General features: G+C 36.2%; 1 long non-coding RNA gene across 3 annotated transcripts in view; it reads left to right on the forward strand.

The window, feature by feature from the left end:
• LOC110352810 (uncharacterized) overlaps nt 1–20840 on the forward strand; it is a 105559-nt gene that overhangs the window by 31382 nt on the left and 53337 nt on the right. For all 3 annotated transcript variants that reach the window (XR_011812369.1, XR_011812367.1, XR_011812368.1), the window contains exons 7-14: nt 536–630; nt 4030–4188; nt 4910–5073; nt 11442–11560; nt 12823–12884; nt 18404–18509; nt 19743–19807; nt 20486–20537. This is a non-coding gene — a long non-coding RNA (uncharacterized lncRNA). The remainder of the gene's footprint in view (nt 1–535; nt 631–4029; nt 4189–4909; nt 5074–11441; nt 11561–12822; nt 12885–18403; nt 18510–19742; nt 19808–20485; nt 20538–20840) is intronic.

Consider the following 20840-nt stretch of genomic DNA (forward strand, 5'->3'; position numbering starts at 1 on the left):
AAGGGTTCTTACCTTCCAAAGACTGCATGTGGGAGGAGGCATTCATCACTGTTGCTTAACTGACCAATGAGAAGGTTGAAAATTGTGGTCAAAAGCTGTCTAAAAATGTTTAGATACATAACATAAAACACAATTCTGCATGCTTGAAACATGTACAAAAAATAAGTAAATTAACAAAAGAAATATAACAGCTTGTAAAGCTGTATAATACAGCTTAACACAGATGGTAAAAATCATCTTAAGACAGAATTTTTAAGGTATTTGTGTTTGCACTTGAGACTATCTGTGAAAAGAGCTAAAAAGTCTACCTGATGAAGTCTTTCTATACATCTCAAAATTAGACACAGAAATTAGACTACCATTAAAATCCTTATGAAGCACGTGAATCTCTAAAGCCCAATTTGGTAAAACCTTGATTTCTTTCTAATGATTCTTATATTAAATGACACAGCCACTGCTTGCCAGGGATCAGTATGAGGAAATGACATTTATTTTTCTGTTGACATAATGAGGATTTGTTTGATCTCTTCTCCAGACATATGACTACTAGACTTGCATGTGAAGTCTTCAAAGAGATTACTCTTAAAAATAAAGGCAGGAGATCATAGGCCAAGTATTTTGAAAATCCAGGTGAGTGACTAGGTATCTGAGGGTAAAAGTAAAAAAGCATAGTTTCAGGCATTTATTCTCACAACAGCTATGTCCTGCAATGAGATTTTTTTGGGTTTTGTTTTCTGTAAGTATGTGTTTTCTAATGTTGATCAACAAGTAGATTCCTGTTTTATCCTGTTTGAATTCAGAAAGGTCATACGTAGGGTAAAATTAAGATGCCACTACCTGCTTATCCTTTTAATGTGTTTAAAGTATCCATATGTAAAAAGCAAAAATCTCCTCTATGTACTGACAATACATTTGGGTTAATGTATTCACATCTTATCTTGTAGCCAGATTGGCTGTTTTAAATGATTAAATGTTAAATCTGATATTTACTCTTGGGCTGTGCAAAAGTCAAAGGGAACAATTTGTCAGCTCATTCCTATTTTGCTTCTGAAGCCAGTTAACTAATCAGTCTAACAGAACAAGAAGTAAGATAAATGGAGGCCATTCTGTTATGTAGAAAAGTGTACATGAAGATAAATTTTTCACATTTTGCTTCATTTCATCTGCAGTTATCACTGTCATAATTGCTTCTGAACACTCAAGGTGCTCTTCATATTGCTTCTATGATATGAATGGTTTAAGCTATTTAGGTAGTAGCTTGCACCACTAAAATTGTCTTTATTCTTTATTTCTATATTGTATTTTAGTAAAAAAAAAAAATCCTCAGCCTTTTTACAGCAAAATGAATTTCCTAAACAAACAATAAAGGGTCAAGAGATATGCAAACTAACAGCTTCTGCTGCAAACAAGCTGCAATAAAAGAAATCCTGGGCAAATAAAATCTTGCTACCATTGGTAATATAGTTCCCATTATTTGTATCAAATAATAATAGTATTAAAAAGTGATAATCTATGTTCAAACAGCTTGCAGTAATTTCTTTTCCTGCCATGGTTTCTGTTGGTATAAGGAGTAACAGTCATCCCCTTTGCTTCGTTGAAAATGTGCAAGAGGGCTGCCATCATTTCTGGTTTGTGAAAGTAATCAGGTATTTCTCATTGCAACTTCATGAACTAAATTATTATTTGAAATACTCTCAAAACTATAAAATACTGTATTAAGAATATGAAGAATATGTCCCATTATTTTAAAAATGGAGTAAAGAAATGTCAGTGCAAAATAGGATCTTGACCGTTTTCATATTGCTGCATCATAGTGCATGTCTTTATTGAGAACTTTTCAAAGCTTAAGGAAAATGCCAGGATTTTAAAAAGTCTTCCTCTCTGTTAACACAGTGTGTTTTTCTGACTGAATTAATTATAATGGCATAGTTAGCCACATATGTAGAATTCTCATCAGGGTTTGTAATCTGATTCTATGCAGTGTGATTTTATGATGGATAAGCATCTGAACAAATAAGAAGACCCAAGGTAGCTATATTAAAAATGCTGTAAAAGGTGTATTAGTTTTCTCAGCTAGATTTCTGCAGTGGCAGATAGAGATTCTAAAATGGGCACATTCATTTTGGCACCCTGTGCACTTTAAAAGGAATCTGATTATTAAAAAAAAAAAAAAAATCCATTTTATGCCAAAGTAGTACAGGAGTGGGACTGGATTTCTTTCTTTTACAATTTGTCAGAAATTTATTGCATTGAATTTTCAGGTAGGCCAGCTGCTGTAAAAAACATAGCTGAACAATAAGCTCAGAAAGGTAAATGCATATATGATATTCTTAAAATACTACTGCAAACTGGGTTTAGTTCAGAATTTCCAAATCCACATCATTTTAGGTTTTTAAGGCCCTGCAGGCCTTTTTAAAAATCCCTACGAGTTTAAACCAATATATTCTGCTGGCAGTAGAGTTCATGCTATTAGCCAAAAATGTGTCGGTCATCAAATATTTTATAGCCACATAATGAATTTCATTAATCATTTATTTTAAATATAAGATTTTTTTCTTAAATAAAAAATTCAGTTCAATTACCAAGAGTTTCATTCCTTCTTCAATACAGTGAATTTCAGCTTTCTCTCAAGTGTTATCTTTTTCCAGGTCCAACTTGGATTCTGCCATTGCATCCTTTCTACTTCTATAGTTACAGTATCCAGTCAAGTCATAAAAGTATTCTTCTGGAAATTTTGACATGATAGGGAGAGTAATTTTTATGGAAAATATTCCGTGATTTACAGTTGTTACTCCTGGGCATTCACATTCTCTACTACATTACTGCAAGTATCTCCACAGACATCTGAAGGAAGGTCATTATTGATGAAGTATTCATGGAGTCCAGATACCAGAAACTGGTCTAGTGAATTGTCATTTGTTGCCCAAGTTCGATAAACATCATAATGTATGTGAATGCACAGAGACTGAGCTAACTCTTCCATACCACACTGCTTTGTCCACAAAAAGAACTGTTACAGTAATTGTGGTATATACGTATGTAATACTTCTAAGAAAATGAAAAAATATCTTTAAAAAAGGGGAGGCGGAGGGGGAGGGAAGGAATTGGCTTTATTTAGAAGTAGCAAGGTACAGGCCAATACGGCCTGCTTTTCATTTCCCAGGAAATATGTTCCTTTTCAAATAAGTTACATTTCTCTTTTGTGTCCTTTAGCCTGCCCCAAGTGGCTTGCAGTATTTATCAACTTTAATCAACATGACTGACAGGAAACCTGATAATAGAGAATAGCTGTCTCCACTGGTGGGGCAAAATCTTTTGAAATGTCAGTAGTGAATACACTGTATTTACATTTCTTTGGGACTTTCACTCTTAAAAGATTTTCATCTTTTACACCAGAGGGATGAAAGTAAAGGTTATTTAACTATACATCAGAAATTTTATCTGATGACAGTGTGACAAAATATTCCTGCTTTCAGAAGTGCAGAATGCATGCCTCTCATCCCTAGTGTTGTTTCAGTGGTGCAGCAAGTTCATAACTACCATAATAATATCCCAAGTTGTTCATCATCCAATTAATGCCAGTCCTGAAACTTTTTTTTTCTTTTGGAAAACATTTGGTTTTGGCCAGCATATTAGTTTCTTTGCAGTGGTTTATAATATATTAAATATAAACAATTAAAATTAACAGTAAATCACTTGTGGATTGGCAGAAGAGACTGCTGGGCAAGAAACATGGCTTGACTCTCTGCAAGAGGCTAGGTTGTCTGGTTGTGCTGGATCACATGAAGAAGCTCACATGGAAACATGCTTGGGAGCAAGAATATATTCCAACCTAGCAGATCCTATTTGGTTTCAGTCTGTGAAGTTTAAAGTTTCAGGGAACTGAATCAATGAATTGTCATTAGGTCCATAGCTAGCACAGTCAAACTGGCATTGTGGTTCCTCTCCTTCATGTCTTCTGCTCTGAGTGTGAGGGTGCTAAACTTAGGGTTCGTGGTTCAGCTAATTGTTGCAGTCACTCTGTTGTAGGAATCTCCTTTTCCTGTGCACTGCCCCAAGGCAGAGCTCTGGATGCACCCAATTTTATGCTTGACAGCACGTTCCACAACTGCTTTGACTGGGAAAGCTGAACTGCCAAATGCAAGAACTTCTGATTTCATCATGTTAAAGAACTGAGAAGAGTACCAAGTGAGTGTTCACAAAATAAGATTGATTTCTGTTATTTTCTACCTACATACATTTTCATTGAATTAAGCCTCCTGTTAGACGTTAAGAAATACTAGATTCACAGCTGTAATTGCACTAACAAGGTCTTAAAAAAAAAGAGCCCTCATAAAGAAAAACTGAAACCAAGAGGAATAGCTGGAAGTAGATGGTTTCTCAGTGTGGGATTTCCTAATCTCTGTAGAAGTCCTGTTTGACAACTCCGTTATCATATAGAGCTGATACCTTGTGGAATCATGACACAATTAAGAAGCTGTTTTCATTTTAAACTACAAAATATAGTTTTTGTTCCTTGTGGCTACAATTTTTTAGGGTATCAATTAATGAATCTAAAAATTATTTTGGAAAAATTCTGTTAAAAGATTTTTAAAAAATCATGAAAGTTTACATTTTGATGTTGAAAATGCCCTTTAGAAAATAAAAAGTTGAGAATTTTCCACAATATTTCTCAAATGTAAAGTTCATTTTTTCTGACTTGCTTTGAGCTTCAAACTTGGTAACTTTTTTTTTTTTTTTGAAGAAAAATCACATTAAATTTAACAGGAGAAGAATTAAGCTGCAGAGATTCCATCAAGGCAAACCCACTTTTATGAACATGGAACAGCTAGAAGAAACACCACAGTATACTTACGTCTCAGCAATAATGCATTTAGTTTTTCCCCTTTTCCTCTATCCAATATATTAGTTTCAGATGGATGTCCTATGCCCAGTACTATGCCCAGAAGCAAAGTTTCCAAGGCTGACACATTCATTCTGCTGCTGTGGGTGCAGGGGACCTGCATGGAGGGACCCCCAGTCATCTGGTGAATGATGGCTCCTGTGAGAACTCAGGCTGTAGTGGAAACCAAGGTAAGGAATACGCTTTCATCAAAAGCACTTCTCCAGGTTTGTTGTGACAAATGCCTCTGTAACTTTTTAGTATCACGAGTCCGTCTCTTACTTCCTTATATACCCTAATACCTTTGCTTTCTTTAAGATAAACTGCATCACTTCAGCAGTTATGTGAAAAGCCCCCCACCTCCAGGTTCTGCTCTGCCTCTTAAAATTGATTGAGCTGCTTATGGAGAGAAACCAGGCCCTTGCACATGAAGTAATAAGAGATGATTCATTAGGGAAATTAAATGAACGTGGATTTGCAGCTTGGCAAGAAAAGGCTGTGGCCCCCTCAGCTGCTCTGTGTGAAGCAATCTTGAGTCTTGTGGTGGAGCAGGATTGCTGCCCAGGTTTTGTAAACCAGCAACAAGATTTAACTTCTCCAGAGCTGCTGCACATAGCCAACTCTATTCTGTTTAGTTTACACTAGTACTTCCAATTTCCACCTCAGCATGCAGGTTGTTCAAAAGAAAAAAAAAAAAAAAAAAAAAAAAAGAAGAAAAAAATGCATATAAGGATGTAATTTTCAAGAATCTTTTTATTATTAAGCAGGCTGTGCACTGACAGCATTTAAACTAGAACATTCAGGTATGCTGCGATCATTGCATTTTCATGTGTCACTCATACCTCTGAAAGCTCCTACCATCTAGAAGTACCAGTACTCCAAAATAAGCTCCTAGATGACCTTTGTATGATAAAAGGCAGAAGGGGGCTGCTACTATAATATAGAAAATTGGAAGCAAAGAGGCAGGCCCTTGCTGATACCTACATGAATGTGTAACCTGTGCTGCTGCTGAATCGTGTTTTACTGATAACCCAGGGATTAGACACATGACAATCCAGTAAATAGGGGATGCTGCCAAGTTGCTAGAGTGAGTTATCTAACTGAAGTTGTATGCGCTTTCTCATTGTACAGTCAAAACTGCTCATGTTTGCAGCCCTGATACCTTTCTTTTAGTCCTGCAGCCTGTATAAGTGCACGCAGCATGGATTTATATGTAATAGCTTTTAAGATATCCTTTATTTAATTGTGATAGAGAAAATGGCATATCTGGGGTTGTTTGCATTGTGAAAGTAATGGACCTAGTGAGGACCCAGGTAGCAGGAGTCAAAGGCAGAAGCTGTCCCCTTGCTCCAGCCTGGCAGGGAAGAGGCATGTCTGCCATGCACCAAGGAGGGCAGCAGCAAGCCACCTTGGGCTTCCCTGCTGTGCCCAAAAGGAAGTGCTGGCTGTGCTTTCTGGTGTGGACAACATCCTTCTGCAGTGCTGCCAGTGCATTGTGGGGACACAGCTGGGTCTGTGTGTCACCTGTGCATCACACTGGTACTCACCAGGACTAACAAACTGGGGGTAAACTCCCCTTAGAACCAAACTTTGGTGTCAAGAATAATCCTTATTAGAGTGCTCCTCCATTTTGCTTGTCTGATGCACAGGAAAGCTCATAAACAAGCCAGTGTGTGTTGACTGATTGGAAGTTTCTGTGCTGAAAAGGCTATGTGGCCCAATGCATGGTTTGTTCTTACAAACAGCCTATGCAAATTAAAGGAAATCTCTAAGGCCTGTATGTTTCCAGATTATGAGTAGTACAGGGATCTCTCACAAGGAATCTGACACACACACACACACACACACACACAAAATGGAGAAGGAAGGAAATTGGCTGGTGAGGTAATTGAGCACACAGGAAGACATCCCATGGCAGCAGAGTGCTGCTTATTGGTGATTGTGACTATCTAGACACTCAGCAGAGTACACCAAATGGAAGAAGTAAGCCTTAAAAATTCTTTGTGGAAACTGCACGTCTGATCCTTTACGGGTATCAGCTCACAGAGAAAGGCATATTATTGCTTTTAGTGGTAACCCCCACATTAGAAGGCAGAATTAAAAACATTGATGCAGAAAAGAGACTATTCTGATCTGAATAATAAAAAATCAAGTTAGTTTGAAACAAGTGTTTTGATGTATTTTGAGAGGTGCACTGGAAATATGTTTACTTAACATAGATTGCATATTTGGAAGTACCAGAGAAATTCACAAAGATTGTGCTGAAACATGTCACAATGAGGCAAATGACAGCATCTTTTCACCGACTCACTACGTATCACCTAGGGGAGAATGTTTTATTTAAGTAGCAGCAATCCAGGGGATGCTGATGACCGAAAAAAAATGAAAATAAAAATGTACTGAGGAAGCAGGAGACAAAAAAAAAAGTTAACAAATGTGCTTGAAGGATGAAGATTACAAAGACTATGCTTCTGCATATGTTAACCATGTCTACTTAGCAAAAAGAATCCTCTGAACTCTTCTCCCAGGAGGTTAAGTGATGTGCCCAGGCCAAAAGGCACCCCATGTATGGCTTAAGATGTTCTCTGTGACTGCTGGCTTCCGTCTTTCTCCTGGAGAATGCCCATACGTGTTCAGGTGATGAAAGAGAGAGCAATCTGGTGCTCATTTTAAAATAGATTTTAGAAGTGTTTAGTCTGCAAATACAGCAAGCATTCTCTTACAGAAAGTCATATGAGGTCCCTAGGAAGTATTTTTGATTGAAGGAGCAAATCTTATAAATAAAAAATAGTTCAGGAAGGAGTTAAAAGGAATGTCAGAAAGCACAGCATTAGGGCCAGTTTTGTTTACTTTATAATTTACTGACCTAAATTTGCCAATGACATAGAAATGGAAACGGAGGATAAAGTAAATACAGAGGAACAGAGCAAATAAATTCAAAATGATCTGGATAGATTCAGCTTAGAGGCTGGATAAGTAGCTTATTCAGCTCAGTTGTACAGAAGTGTGAAGTAATAAGATTAAGAACTAAAAATAATCAAAGAGGATAGAGCCAAAGAGAAAATACAACAAACACCGCAATCCCAGAAGCAGAGCAGAGGAAATCCTTTTCCCTGTTTGAGAGGGAGAAGCCGCGCCTTGGGGCCATGCAGCCCCACGCAGCAGGAACACCTGCAGCGCCGCACGCTGCCGTGGGGCTGGTGGCTGGGGAGCAGTGGGGCCATGGGCAGGGCTGGGCTCAGAGGGGAAACAAGTGCATGGGGAGCAGATTTCTTGCATTTGGTTGCTTCATACGTATATGGCAATAATACCAGTCGGTGGGCTGGGGCTCACCAGGAGGCACACTTGGAACAGCTCTGGCAGTTCCTGCCCCAGATTGCTTTCTGTTGTCGTAGTGGTTTTATTCTCTTTCAGTTCAAATTTCTGGTGTGTTTTTTATCTCCGCTCTGTATTTTGGTGCCCAGAACACTATAGTCAGTGTAGTCCCAGCCAAAGCTTACGAGCTTGGTATTAACCAGATTTGTGGTAATTGACCATGTTGCCTTAGAAAATAAATAATAATGATAAAGATAATGATAATAATAATAATAATATCTTATTATTAAAATTAAAACTTGAGAACAACGCTGAACAAATTTATTTTTAAATTCAGACAACTTGACTTCATCATCATATAGTTAGGAATTTAAAACAATACAACTATAAATAGTTTCTATTCAAGGACAGCACAATGTTAGACATCTTTTCCTAAATCACAAATGATCCTCGACCAAATAATTAAGGACACTATTAGTGGCCTTCTTCTATTCAAAACCACTACTTTTTCTTTAGGAGAAACGGATATTGGTTCTTTTATTGTTTTGGAGAAATTATACTGAGTATTCTCTGTCTAAAGCAGCAAAACAACTCCATAATTGGATTTGTTCAGAGTAATGATAACAAGATTTAAAACACAGTTTCAACACAGGGAAACTTAGTGTAAAAAGACTATTCTATGTTTTCAGCTGTCAACTAAAAGTATATTGAATTTTGCAGATCAAATTCAAATAAAAGTGTTGAGATTAAAAGTGATAAAGCGGCAACAGTGAGATCAGAATCCCTCCAAAAATTAGATTAAATCCTCCTCAGGACCATAAAAAACTTATTATCTTGACATGACTAGATCAATCATTGCAAGACAATTATCTTAACAAGTTGCTCTGATACAGGAATTTCAGACTATATTTTTTCTTCTACTTGGTATGAAAATAGACAGTGTATGGCCCTGGCATTCCTGACCAGAAACTGAGACAGACATGTCTTGGCTCTCCTGGTGACAAGCAAGCCATAAAGTCAATCTGTAAACATCAATAAAGTCCTCCTTTAAGCAACAAAAGCTTACATTATATTGAACTGTGAAATAAAACAGCATTAAATCTTGTCATTATATAGTTTATTGACTTTAGTATCAACTTAACACTGTTTTTACCTCCTCACTTCTTTAAATCCAAAGTTGTTCTTATGGCAAAAGTACTTTGTTGTGCTTCTGCTATACCTATTATCAGAAAGCTTCTGTGTCTTATCTGGAAGTTCATGCTCATACCATACCTCTAAGTTCTGTACATGTAGAACTGAAAAATGATGTGAGATTGATCACAAAATAAATCGGAGCCAGAGCTAACAAGAGGGGTTCCCAAACTTCTTAGCCTTGCTACTACTGGTAGAAACAGGACATCAGACTGGCCAAGAATATCCATACTCAAAGAGTAAATGCTCACTGATGATAGAATGGATTTTTTGAGCTTATAAGGACTTAATTGTTCCCATTTTTAATTTGGAAATTCATTTGCTTACATAATTTTATTGTCTCTACTAGATTGTGAAGTGTATTTTCTCCACATTTCATTACTGTGCAATAGTTTTGTGAGCATCTGTTGCTCCTTTGGTGTAGCACTGACCTGGCCTTGAATTAAAAAGTGGCTCACTGCCTACACATGTAGGTTTAATTCCAAGGCAAATCAATGAGGTTCTGTGTTGAAGAAAGGGACAAACATGAGCTTTTGTTTCAGATCTCAAAATATCCTTGGTGCAATCTTAAAAGGTGAGTGCTTCAAATTCTTTACAAATAAAATCATTTGTATTTTGCACCTTCTGAAAGGGATATTAAATCAAGATATTTTTTCCTTTTTTTTTCTTTTTTTGGTTTGTTTTATAAATTATTTCCTAGTGAATGCACTTCCAGTGCTGAGAGCATCTTAAAAATGATGTTGTAGTATGAAACCAGTACAGATGATGTTTGTAAGTACTTCTTATAATATAGAAGCTAATTATGACTCTCAGTGAACAAAATGATCCCTTTGCACAATAAATTAGTTACCTATAGGATAACACTAAGGCAAAGAAGCAATTTCATTACAGTTACAGCATAATGCAAATGAAGCCCAGGTAGTTTTTAATGAAAACATTTTTTTTATCAAATATTATATAATTTGGGATACTGTAATATGTAATTAAGATGTTTTCATCTGAGAGACTTCATAATATGAAGTTATACAGTCCTAAAAATTGGATTTTAGTATATTTGAACTACTTAACAATGGTGGTACAAGAAGCAATTCTGAAATAAATGGCTTCATAGACCCATGAAGGACAGCTGGTATCAGATAGCCTTACATAAATAATAAGTATAACATTCCATACTGGTTTAATTCCCACACAGTTTTTCAAGTTTTATTAACCCAGACAACTCATAATAATTATGATAAACAGACATTGTCGTCAGAAATCAGCAGAAATTTGATAAGATTAAGTACAATGCAATACATCTTCCTTGCTCACAGAGTCTGTATTATAAATTACTCGTAGGCTTCAGAATGAGCCACTGTATAATTGAGCAAACCAGATCAATTTTTAAGGATGCTTATTTAAATGCAAAACAGACTTTTTGAGAATGGTAAACTTGATTAAAATCCCTCTTTAAGTGCAAATCACAAACAACAATATCTAATACTCACAGGCCATAAGCATCCTATTAATAATACAATTTATTGTTCAGATATAATTGTAAGGTCTTAACGACATGGCAGCTGTAATCTACTTTAAAAATTAGAAACGATGAACTCCAGTCTTCTAATGTGGCTGAAACACACACAACGACTGAGTAACTTGCATTTGGTTACTGAAATACATTGCAGCAGATTAAATAATCAGGATTTGGGTGTTTGTCACACATCATTTTCTCCACCTTTATTGTTTTGTTCCATAAATTATACTTCCTCTGCTATTGCGTAGATATTGAAACCAGATCCAGAAAAGACTGAACTTGAATTTAGCTATCTCAGCCCTTAATACTTTGGTTTAAAGTAGGAGGGAGGGCAATATTCTTTTTTTTTTTTTTTGATAGGTACAATCGTGCTTTTGCACAGCAAGAGCATTACAGACTTGAGGAGTGTGGACACATATAATTGGATATAAATAGGACAATGCCTATCCCATCTTTTAAACAACGCTGAATTAAAAAGATAAAAATAATTAAAAAAAAAAAAAAAAAGCATCCACAATCTGTTTTCTTTTATCACAGTACCAAACCCCACCAAACACAAGTTTTTGCTCAGGAAACTTTCCACCAAAACCTGGGGGTGAAGGAAGAGACATTTGGATCTTTGGAAAAATATTAAACTTCAGTGAGAAATAAGCACTGTAAGTGGAACATTTATTTTTTTGAATAACGTCTGTTGCTGCAATGTTAATAACCCTTTTTATGACTGATAAACTGCTTATTAGCAGTTCTGTGGTTGTGTAGCTGAATCATGAAAGAATGAGCTTTGAGTTAAACATTTTAATGTAGTTTACATTTCTGCACATGTAAAATCAGGTTTGAGAGTTGACGTTTTCACTCAGAGTTCATTTAGTCTGCACACAAAATAGGACTGTGTGTTTTAAATGTTTCTGTGGTTCTGGAGTCTGTTTTACCAAAAGCAAATGTATTTCAAGAAATAGGACGGAGCCCAACCCACTGTGCTCTGTGACAGACGTCCAGCTGCAGCAGCTCCCAGCTCCATACCAGGCTGCTGCGGTGTGTGCCCAGTGCTGCTGCAGGGCTGGCTGCAGGCTGGCATGTGCAGTTCCGCTCCTTCCCTGCGAAGGAGGCTGACCCAGCTCTAGCAAAAATAGAAAATCAGCCGTTGGCTGTTCAGAGAAAGTAGATTGACAAATTCTGTCTGCAGCTCTGTTATGGGATTGCTAACCTTGCCTAGGGGATGGGACATTGTGAGGAATGGGTAATAATTTAGTAAATATTAGTAACTATTTAGTCTTGTGGTTAAATGATCTTAAATCACTGTACTTAAGCACACAAAATCTTTTCTTTTGTTCTGGAAACACAGCCTTTGACTTACATCCCCCTGTTCCTCACTGTCTCTGGCAGCTCCCCTTGCCACATGTCCTGTTTTATTCTGTGTAGCAATGGATGACAATGGTGGCAATTGGTCATTTATTAGCTTTATTAGTAAAGGTTACGTATACAAATTGTGGGTCAAACACTGCTGAAGAGGCAAGAGTCTACATTTTAAAACACTAGTCATTAAGCTCTGCTTCATATTTTGTTTCCACAGTCCATGTATTTTCATATATTAAAGCTGATCACTGCAAAGAAATGTTGGGTAGCTCAGTTATTAATCGGTAAATCAATTCTATCCACATCACAATGTTGCTGCATCACCAGGAATCCTGTTGAGTATCTCCCTGGAAATGCATGTCTCTGAAAATGCTCTAAATGGCATGCTGATTCCTATCTTAGAGAAATGGGAATCGGAGAGTGCTATCATGCAGTAGCATTCCTCAAAAGCCTGTCATACGAGGCTATCTAGTTGTCCGTGTTTTTCTAAGTATGATGTGTCTGTATGTATGCATGTGCACATACAATACACACTATTTTCTGTGTTTTTTTCGATGTTCTTCAGAGTACGTGTTCACCCTGAAGGAAAGGCTGCCATTTGAAAATGCTCTGAAGAATCATTTTGCTGTAAGTGTTTGCTGAATCAATGAATCATTTTGTTTTACAGTAGCACCTAAAATGTGTTTGGCAACATCCAATAAATCCTGGTGTTTGCAGTCTAGAAATAAAAGGAGAGAAGCAGAATAAAATGTCACCTATATTTCAATGTTCTTAGGTTAGCTATAGTGGAAAGAAACTTAGAGGAACAGAAAGTAACCAATTTCATGCAGCTGGCTCAGTGTACCAAGAACTTAACACAAAATTAAAAATAAAAAGAGGGGAGCTGGTAGCAGACCTGTTTTTGAAATTAGAAGAGGCAGATAATGTAAGTAGCAAGGTGAAAATTTATGAAAAGAGCAGAGGAAAGAACTGTAATTTTGGCTTTGATAAGGTAGAAAGGAGATACATAGCAGCTGGGGTGACACAGTCAGATAATGTGAAATTTAGCAACCATGTTTCTTCTAGGAGACAAAGATTAATGCAAGTATGCTGGAAAGGGTAGAGAAAGTAAAATTAAAGCATTCAATATATGAGATCCCTGATGAAAGATTTTGGTTAAAAGTACATTAAAAGTAAATTTAATTTCATGCAGATCATAGGATTGCTTTCTAATTTAGAAAGTAACAGCATTGCATACTCGAGTGTATAGTCCACTTCTCTAAGCCTGTAAGCTGTTATTAACAGAACAAGTAATTAAATATTTAGATTAGTGCCAGACAGGGATTACAACAGGAAACTTGAAACTAGGACTAGTTTTGACAGTTAAGTGAAAGTTTATTCATCTTTTATTGAACTTGAGTATGACATCAGATTCTAATATGGTTGGTCTCATGCGAGGTTCCAGGTGTAAACCAAAGTAAGTAATAATATCACTCAACATACTAAAATGCAATGAAAGTTTGCACCAGGCCATGAAACCACAGAGAAAAGCAAAGCCAGAAAATTCTTCCTTATATGCTTGCAGATAATTTCTAGTGTGTGTGTGTTTTATATAACAAATACTTTATTCTGACTCTCACTAACATGATTATCTATCATAGTTTATATTAACCCAGACTTGCCAAGGAATTTTTGGCTATGGTTGCTTAGGATGCTACATTTTTCATTTTAACCTGTTTACCTTAAAATGTCCTTTAAACCATTCACAATATGCAAAATGTGAATATTAAAATATAATGTAAAGAAAAAATTTCTTTCACTAGTTTAGTGAGAAATACTCAGTCCAAAAACTTGTTCTTAACTTGTTCCAGAGCAAAAATAAATATATTTTTGCATTTTTTGATGAATCCAATTTTGAAGGAAATGCAACATCAAAAGCTATTTGTAGGTAATATTCCCCATTAAGCTTCTTCTAAAGACAGAGACACGAAAATTCAAAATTAATGCTGAAAAAAAGTGTAAAGAAAGAATGAGATGTCAGATTTAATTTAGATTTTTAGGCTATTCTTTGAATTGCAACTCTAATGTAATAGCTCGCATATGAATATATGGCATATATTTCATTCCTTTTGTAATCTTCCATTACAGCATGTAGTCAATTCAGTTATAAAATTCTCTAAGAATCGCATATACATATATTTAGTATTGGTTAAGTATATACTGAGTTTACATAGGTTTACAAATTACAGGTTTAAATGCATTTTTTAGTATATGATTGATATGTATTAGCTATTCCTTTTGATGATTTATAAGCATAACTTTAAAGAGGGTATTTGCCTATTGCACAGTATATTAAATAACAGGTTATGTAAAGTAAATATTTAGGTTTACTAATTTGAAGCAGTGTGGTTTTGCTCCGTATATTTTTATTCTAAAAGTACTGTTAAGAATAGAAGGATTATGTACTCCATTCTCACTGTTTAATAGTTCACGAGTAGTAGATTGAATATTACCATGTATGAGAGAGACTGCAGACCTCTTTTATTGATCTTCTCTCAAAACACACATTGAACGAGTGTGACACAATGAAACAGATCCATTCTCTTCCTGTGTTAGGCAGGGACATGACTTTACGAGATCCTTTTCTACCTTGCCAGCACATGGGATGGAGATACCTCTAGAAATGAAACCTGCTTTAACACACAATTCTAAATTTTGCTTAGGAGTTGGGCTGCGATTTCCAAAACAGAAATATTGGCCATTTGGACAGCATATGAAATACAGGCTTTGTGGATGTGATGGCTCTTCTTCACACCTGGCATGTGATTATCACTGCAGACAAACATACCTTAACTGGTGAAAGCATTCCAGGGCGTACAGGTGGAAATGAGTATCAGTCTGACTGGCGGAGCACCCAAACCCTGAATCTGCACTCTTAGGTAGAGTCGTGGTTCCTGAGGAAGACTCCATTTTTGGTAGGCAGTGTTCATTCACTGCTGGGGTTTCGCTTGCTGGGTTGGTGGCCATGCACGCTACAGACAGTGCTCTGGCAAGTCTCTCCTCCATGCAGGGAGCAGGCGGCATCTGGGCACCAAGGATGTCAGTGCTGCATGGCCCTGTCCCCACATTGCTGGTCCCACCCCACCAGGTCCAGCTCAAGCATCCCCACAGGGTGGCCATCCTGGGTGGGGTCACCAGAGAGTGTACTCAGCCCCACAGTCCTGCTTATCTCAATAACTATGCTCTTTGTTGTGGCTTTTTTTAGGTTAATAAAAATGAGAATAAAATACAAACTGCCATTTAGAAGAGGGTTCTTGCTGAGTGTCACATCGCCATTTATAAGAACTGAGGCTTTCTCGTCATACTGTTGACAACTGTGAGGCTTGCTGTGGATGATTAAATTTCTAACACCTAATTTGGCTTTAAAGGAAAAAATTGAGGCCTCATTAAATCATATGGAAAATATAAAAGAAAAACTGAGGGGAGAAGAAAGGCCAGTGACATGGAAATGTGATATCCACAAAAAAAAGTGCCTAATTACAAGCAGGTTACCCATAGAAATGGCCAAGCTAGACAACTACATATTGTTGGGGTTGTCTGGGGGCTATGCTGGCAACAACTATGTTTGAAGAAGGGCAGTAGTAGGTCTTTTGTTAGCATCCTCTTACTTTAGTGAGATCAGCTATTTTGCTGGTTTGGTCTACACTTCCATATTTATTTTATTTTATTTTATTTTATTTTATTTTATTTTATTTTATTTTATTTTATTTTATTTTATTTTATTTTATTTTATTATTTTTGGAAGTGAACATTTCCCTTTCCATTTTATATAGGAATTTAAGTGGATAAGCATTTGTGGGCTCCTGAAACCCTGATATTTCTAGAGGTTGACTTTCTTTGGTGTTTGGAGTGTGATATAAGAGTCCAACCTTATCTATCAGGGTCTTACATTGACAGGGCCCAGAAATACTGACAAGAGGCACCTAAATAAATGTAGAAAGTAGATCAAGACATCAGTGAAATGGCAAAATACTTATTTAAAAGCCTACTGGCAAGCTTTTGGGTTGGTGATCTCAGGCAAAACAGAACACAGATGAGTGGATACTGCCATTTTCACACTCCTTTTACATTAGCCCCATAACAATGTCAGTGGATTTGCTTCTCATTTATTTAGCAAAATAACTGATTATTTCACTTTATGTTTCTCTATAGACCCTTACTACAAAGACATCAGAACTGCTACCCAAGGAAAAGCAAACGCAGAGCAGGCATCTGCCCAGGAGTCCTCACTGGGGGGGATCCCCAGCAGCTAGATGCCATTAGAGCCTCTACTCCAGCAGTCACTTTATTAATTGATGTTGGTTTTCCTGTGCAGCATGCACAGATGGCACAAAAGTTGGGGAACAGTAATTATTGGAATAAACCGACCAAATTCATTCTTGACTGAATTTCAGAGCATCCTTATTTTTCTTGTAGCTTATGGAATGTATCAATAATGTATTAATACAGCCATCCATAAAATCCTGCTGTTTGCTTCCCATAAAACACCAGTGTAGTAAAGAGAGCATTGAAGATGTGGTGGTATTATCTTTATCAGTCTCTAACAATCTGTGCTGCAAGGAGCGTGTTCCATCTTACTGTAATTATTCTAGAACATGCATCTATGCATAAATGGTGGTATTGGTGCTACTTGCATATATTACCTTAAGTGATTAATTAACCTTATTTCCTTGTTTTTTTGGAGTATTGGCAAACTGCATAATAGCACTGGTAATGTAGCACTTGATCCCACTTCTGCTTAACTTAGTGTCCTCTAGTTTTTGAACATTGCTGAAAGTGTAGAAATACAATTCCTAATCATTCACTTAGCAAGCAGACGTTTAATTAATAGTCTTTATATTTATCAATGTCACTAATCGTGTATTCCATGTCAAATACTCTTCTGTATAATAATTTTGCAAATTACATGAAAATTGTTGAAAATTAAAAATACATCTGTTAAGGTGCTGCTTGAAAATGAGCAAAAGAGAAATCAGCTCCTCCTCCTTCATTGGCGGACACCTAGTTTAATGTACTCACATTGTAAGTGTTTTAGGAACTTATTTTTGTTTCAATTATCTTGCATGCCATGAACAAACCATCGTCTATACCCCCACAGTGAGTTGGTTTTCCAGTGCATTGCCCAAATCTCAGTCTATTTTGACAGAATTGTGTGCATTTTGGATGGTGCCATAAGGCTGTTTTTACTTCTTTTTAAGCTCAGTGTTGATGATCTGGAAAACTTGTTAGTGTTTACATCATAAGTTGCTCTCTTGCATGTCACATAATTGCTATTAATTGCATTTTTGCAGTAGCTAGTGGGAAAAATACATGAAAGAGACTACTAAGAACACGGGTACAATGTATATTAATTATAATTTTAATTATTTACTTTTTCAGGTGAGTTTTTTCTTGTATCCTAGAAAGGTAGTAGCTACTTAAAACTAGACTTCTGGTTTATCCTGGTAGTTATAGCCAATTCATGCCTATTAACCATGTATTATTCCAAACTTTGGAGATTTATATTTTTCTTGTAGGCTTTAATTAGTTGGTAGAATTTTAATGAAAAGTCATAGAAACTCAACTCTCTACATAACTGTTGTCAACCACCTTATTTTTTAAACAAGCAACTGTTAGTAAATACTAGAATCCCTATTATAGATGAGATTTGCCTTCTATTAGATACACAGATGTTCCAAGTATTTTAGGAGAAAATAAAAAGCCACTGATTAATCGTTCAAAAGAATAGACTTTGATCTTTTATGCTTTTATCTTATCTGAATACTGGTGAGTATACCAAATCAGATTAAAGGAGGAATGTTGGTCTCTTATCCCTTAGACTTGGTGAAATCTGGGCTTATCTGCTGAGAGTCAGCTATATTTGTGCTTCAAAATCCAAACATCTGTTTTCAGGCAGTGTTTTCTTTTTTTATTAACCTCCATCTCAGCCCAGCATCTGTGTAGTAATTCTGTATCACAATTGCAAAGATTTTAAACATACAACAAATGACAGAGATCAATCTAATAGCAAGGTTATATGGTCACCTCTGAATATGGAGGGGAATAACAGACAAAGCAAGAACAGCTTAGTGTGAAATTCAGTTCTGTTCCCTTTTATTTCCCCGCAGGCTCTTTCATTTTTAGTGGAGACATGTCCTTCTGACATCTTCATGAGAAATTGTGGATGCAACTTCATGGTACCACAGACATTCAAGCATTTTTACTTTAAAAACAGTAAGTCATACTAATTCAGGTGAATTAAATGATAAAGAGAGTATTATACTATGGTATCCCACAGGGACATGTACTACCCATAAAAACAATCTTAATTTTTGTGATTATGTAATACTTATTTCTGAAAGAGAAGACAGAGGTGTCAAAAACCTAAACCAAAGTAGACAATGTTGTTTATGAATTAATGGCCATTGAAGCCAAAATAAACATTATAATTATATCCTTTATGGCAGTAACACATAGAATAAGTGCTTTCTTTGTTTATTTATTATTTTGCTCAAAAATTTTACCTTGTATTTCTGCAGATTATCAGTAATGATTAATGGTTACATTTTTTTAAAGATTTTTTTCTACAAGTTAAAATAACAAACACATTTACAAGCTCTTCTGTCTTAATATTTTTTAAAAACTATTAAAAATAAAAAGGATATGTGCAAAACTATCTGCTTTAATTGCTTGTAGTGTTCAGTATGCCCTTTGTGCATTTTCCAATTGCTACACTGTTAGTAAAGTTAGGGTCACTGTTGTGAGGCTGTAGAAATAATGTTTTAAATGGCTTCACAATATGATGCCGGTATTTTCAGTGTGGGGTTCTAGTTCATGGGAAACATAAGTATTTTTTCAAAACCTCAGATGTTTTGAAAAGCATCGCTATGCTTGCAGGCAGATCCCTATTTAGGCAACCAGTGTAAATGGTCTGTACGTTGAAAAGTTAATCTTGAAAAACTCCATGAATTTAGGTGTCCCACCTTATGGTGCTAGGTATTATTGATTCAGATTAATAACAATTTACATATCAGGCAGGAAAGACAGTGCCTTCCAGTTACGATCAAATACTTAGTTATTAAAAAATGCTGTGAATTATTCTGAGAACAATGTAAGACAGTTTATTTGTGGAGAAAAAAATTATATCCCAGCAAATATATTCTTTGACTAATAAGATATTCTTTGACTGAATGCTTTCTGTAGTGATTAGCAATATTCTTCATGAAAAGGTATAAATTTTCTTCCAGTCTTGAAATACTATTCCTGGACATTTTATTTATTATCTGAGTATATTGGAAAAAAAACGACCCACAAGTAAACAGCGCAAAATCATAAGTATTTAATTTAGCTAATTTGGCTGAGAAAAAACAACAACAACAACAAAACTCCTTAACTGTTTTCTTGTGTGTATGTTGCTTTTTTTTTTTTTTTTTTTTTTTTTATTATTCATTGATTTGTGTGTACTAGACCAGAAAATCTCAACCTGATGTCTCTTGGTGACTCACGGCCATTTAAGTTATTGAATGTTATTGGTAAGTTCCCTTGTTTCAAGGTATTAAATCAAAGTAAGGCTGTGGGGCATTCCTGTTCTTTTGGATTGTGCATAAATAAAGAAGATACAATACATTTTATACTCTGTACCTATACTGTGCTAACGTGCAAAATACTGTCCAATTTGTTGATGCATTTTGAAATAATGTAATTAAAGCAAAGCATCCTAATATAAAATATATATATTTAAAAATCATTCAGTCACATAGAGATATTTACCCAGGTTTTTATTCATTTGATGGGGTTTAACAAACAACCTGCAAGTGTCATGAGACCCTGTTAGCAGTATCAGTGCTGTTCCCTGTCCGTCATTGGCAGCAGGACTTCAAAACACTTGCAGTGGAATCAGGGTGCTTTTCAGATGCTCAGGTGTCACCTGTGAACTGGTAATGGACGTGCCTAAATTCTTAACTGCTTTAAAGGATGCTCCTTATCTCTAAAAGTGCTTGAACAATGCAAGCAGAAATGGCTACTGTGATCGCTGCAGCTCTAGACAGCTTTCTACTGCAATTTTCAAAATTGTTTAAGTAGGAAAGGCTTCATTTTTAATGAACGTCTTGTCAGACAATACACCTGGATGAAGGCAATGTTTTGAGGCACATGATTTTTTGAGGAAAGCAATTGTGACAAAGCTATCTAAAAAGTGTTTCTCTCCTCAGCCTCTCCTCTGCATCAGGAGCTCTGGGAATCCCTCACTTGATGTATTTGCAGGTACTGTGTTTCTATAGCTCAGACCAAACCAGTCCAAACAAGCCGTCTCTGGTTCCTATAGGGAATGCAGACTTTCTTATTGCTTCATTTGGGGGATGGACGTGCCAGTGTTGCCTCCGCTGCTATCACTGATCCTCTTTGAAGAGGATTTATTTTGGTTGTTTGTGCCGGTAGGCATGAAAACACTTCACTACGAAGTAGCGAAGGGTAATCTTTACAAAAGATACGTGATTGCTTATCCAGCAGATACAAACACCTATGTGCCAGATCTCCACAGCTGCGGTCAAGATGGACTGAAGTGCT

This window comes from Anas platyrhynchos, chromosome 12 (genome assembly GCF_047663525.1).
Source record: "Anas platyrhynchos isolate ZD024472 breed Pekin duck chromosome 12, IASCAAS_PekinDuck_T2T, whole genome shotgun sequence".
In the NCBI taxonomy this organism is placed as follows: domain Eukaryota; kingdom Metazoa; phylum Chordata; class Aves; order Anseriformes; family Anatidae; genus Anas; species Anas platyrhynchos.